Raw genomic sequence first — 3,807 nt, forward strand, 5'->3', positions numbered from 1 at the left:
GTCATAGGTCATAGGTCACAGGTCACAGGTCAGCACACATAATGGTTGGGTTTCTTCCAGACTATGTAGAATTCCACTCACTATGCAAACCTGAGTTAGGGCTGGGTGATTCATCCCGTTTCAATGACAATTACAAAGTCAGTCGTCATACAATGTTCTAAAAACAATGCATGATCGTGATTTCAATATCAATAGAAAATATTTGAGATTATCATTTTTGCCACAATGTAATTTTTTTGGTCACAATGTGAGCAACATCTCATTTGCGGACCAGGCTAATCTTTTTAAGACCTTGAGTTTCTGGCCACAATACAACAGCAATAGAAAAGACATACGAGGCACATACAGGTACATGCAGAGCAGTGGGTCCCAAAGTGGGGGTCGACGCAAGACCACTTACAGAATGTATCGATTTCATAGAATGTGTGAAATAGGACCATAATTAAAAACAATTAAAATATATTTTAAAAATACATTAAACCTATGGATTTCCTTTGTCCTACATAATGCACGTCAGAGCTACGTCGTGCGTGACACACACTGTGGTTATTTGAACAACGATGCATTGCAAATGTGCATGTTGCGAGCTAGCTAAAATTGAAAAAAAAAGCATCTCAAATTAAAAGTTGGTTAATACCGGCCAAAGGGGCCTGTGGGCTGTGGGGCCGGGCAGCGTTAACCACCCACCCAAAGTCGGACCAGCCTACCTCGTCCAAGAGTGGAACGTATCGAGAGGAATATATCCAGTATGGATTCACATGTAATGTTGTCGACGAGATACAACATCCTCAACGTGTCGCGTGCTGAAGTTCTTGCACAGCATGAAAGCCTTTACACTTTAACGCCTGTAAAAAATGCTACGGCATTTTGAAAACCAAGCACCCCTCCCTCTCTGAGAAACCAGTTGATTTTGAAAGAAGAATATATGTTCGCTTCTCGCCCAGGACCCAGAAAGAAAGGGCTGCGAGATTCCAACAAACCCAATTCTACAAGCCTACGTGGTCGTGAGTAAATTAATGCATTGCGTAACACCGAATTGCATTATGTGAATCCCACGGGGATATATATATTTCTGTTGTATATTGCATTATTGGACCGACCCGGCAGAGAGGAGGGATGGGAGAAGATATAGAGGGGAGGACATGCGGCAGAGGTCGCCGGGTCCGGGAGTCGAACCCGGGACGGCCGTGCTGCGCCGCAGTGCTGTACGTGGTGCACCACCCTGGCACCCCCAGCGCCACCCTGGCACCCCCAGCCGCGGGGATATTTTGAATGAATGAAACTTGGATCCGAAGTTATCAACCTCTGTACAGGTAAAGAGACTAATTTTGTCCGGTCTTACGGCTGCCAAAAAGCTGATAGCATCACGCTGGATTCAACCGGATAAAATGTGCCGGAAGGTATGGGTTCTTACCTATCTCGATGTGATTTATCTAGAGATATCTACCGCACGAATTTTAGGTGTTAATGAAGCCAGCATAGCAACCTGGTTAGATGTGGTGGAGAAGATAAAGGATAGCATATGAATTTGTAATCCCTGGTGTTAAACGGAATAATGGATGTACAGTCCAAGAGGGGGTCCTGAGGGGGGGGGGGGGGGGGGGGGTGGGGGGGAAGGGAAGGAGAAGGAAAGGGTGAGGAAGAGCGAGCAAGAGCATATGTATTGTATTGTATTGTATTTATTATGTGTATATCTTTTAATCTACATTTATTTTGATTTAAGTACTGGACTGTCATTATTGTTATTATTATGTCGGTCATAGTCCTGTGATTTATTGTGGATTTCTACTGTTAATGTATTGTGTGTCTAGTTTTATGTTAAAAAAGGGAAAATAAAAAACATTTGTTAAAAAAAAAAAAAAAACGTGGATCCGAAGTTATTGTGGAACGCCTACCGGCCGTTTGGCTCTGATCCGTTTCATATTCTCAGCTGCGGATGCATTTGGTTAACCGGAGCGCACGGACTGTGTTTCATTCAAGCTTAAATTGAAGCGTCTTTACTCGTGGATTGTGGATGTGAATTACAAGGAATCTGAATCTGTGGATTGTTGTATTGTATCACTGTCACACGTAATCGGGATATTGTAACTGGGATTAAAATGTAAAGGCAGAAGACGCTGAGAGAGAGAGAGCTGGTTAAATTGATCGGCTCTCACAGGGCGAAGCTGGGTGTGTTGACTAGGCTCTCACAGGGTGAAGCTGGGTGTGTTGACTAGGCTCTCACAGGGTGAAGCTGGGTGTGTTGACTAGGCTCTCACAGGGTGAAGCTGGGTGTGTTGACTAGGCTCTCACAGGGCGAAGCTGGGTGTGTTGACTAGGCTCTCACAGGGTGAAGCTGGGTGTGTTGACTAGGCTCTCACAGGGTGAAGCTGGGTGTGTTGACTAGGCTCTCACAGGGTGAAGCTGGGTGTGTTGACTAGGCTCTCACAGGGTGAAGCTGGGTGTGTTGACTAGGCTCTCACAGGGTGAAGCTGGGTGCGTTGACTAGGCTCTCACAGGGTGAAGCTGGGTGTGTTGACTAGGCTCTCACAGGGTGAAGCTGGGTGTGTTGACTAGGCTCTCACAGGGTGAAGCTGGGTGTGTTGACTAGGCTCTCGCAGGGTGAAGCTGGGTGTGTTGACTAGGCTCTCACAGGGTGAAGCTGGGTGTGTTGACTAGGCTCTCACAGGGTGAAGCTGGGTGCGTTGACTAGGCTCTCGCTCACAGGGCGAAGCTGGGTGTGTTGACTAGGCTCTCACAGGGTGAAGCTGGGTGTGTTGACTAGGCTCTCACAGGGTGAAGCTGGGTGTGTTGACTAGGCTCTCACAGGGTGAAGCTGGGTGTGTTGACTAGGCTCTCGCAGGGTGAAGCTGGGTGTGTTGACTAGGCTCTCACAGGGTGAAGCTGGGTGTGTTGACTAGGCTCTCACAGGGTGAAGCTGGGTGTGTTGACTAGGCTCTCACAGGGTGAAGCTGGGTGTGTTGACTAGGCTCTCACAGGGTGAAGCTGGGTGTGTTGACTAGGCTCTCACAGGGCGAAGCTGGGTGTGTTGACTAGGCTCTCGCAGGGCGAAGCTGGGTGCGTTGACTAGGCTCTCACAGGGTGAAGCTGGGTGCGTTGACTAGGCTCTCGCTCACAGGGCGAAGCTGGGTGCGTTGACTAGGCGCAAGAACGAGTTGGATGCGCTGTTCGACGGACTCGTAAGACGTAGACGTGGGAATAGTGAACAAGCAATTTCAAGCCTTTGGTGTTTTGATGAATGAATTTGAGAAAATGCATCAATCTGTTCAAGCAGTTATCTGATGGTGAACAAGAGGGTGATGAACATGACTGGTATAAACTGTAAACCAACGGTTCATCAATTCAATACATTTATGGATGATGTCCGAAACAGAATAAAACCTGATTAATAGTGAAACTGTTAATAGCCTCCAATGCTTATTAGTGCGTGTGAACGTTTGCATGTTTCAACCACCTCCTGTGACAGTGGGGGTCGCGCCTCTCTGACACCGTTATTTCGGGGGTCGCGGCCTGAAAACATTGGGAACCCCTGCTGTAGAGGACAAGATCACTGAGGACATGTTATTCAGCATCATGAAGAACCATATCATAGGAACAATGTGTTTGAACTGTATTATGGAACAATGTGTTTGATCCCTTGGTCCTGAGGACGAGGGAAGATCAAAGAGGTCCCTAAGTGATGATGTCATAGGAAGAGGGAAGATCAAAGAGGTCCCTAAGTGATGATGTCATAGTGTTTCGTCACAGTGGGTCGATCAGGGCGGGACTTGATTGATTGATTGATTGAAAATGTTATTAACAGATTGC

At 47.0% G+C, this 3,807-nt stretch overlaps 1 protein-coding gene across 1 annotated transcript in view; it reads right to left on the reverse strand.

The window, feature by feature from the left end:
* Positions 1-3,435: 3,435 nt before the first annotated feature.
* The window catches only part of LOC311223865 (uncharacterized protein), a gene marked incomplete at its 5' end in the record, with an annotated part of 8,484 nt that continues 8,112 nt past the window's right edge, over positions 3,436-3,807 (reverse strand). Inside the window, one exon of the mRNA XM_084308628.1 lies at positions 3,436-3,807. This exon is cut by the window's right edge and continues 251 nt beyond it.

The sequence above is a fragment of the Notolepis coatsorum genome (genome assembly GCF_963971535.1).
Source record: "Notolepis coatsorum genome assembly, chromosome: 2".
NCBI classification, from domain to species: Eukaryota; Metazoa; Chordata; class Actinopteri; order Aulopiformes; family Paralepididae; genus Notolepis; species Notolepis coatsorum.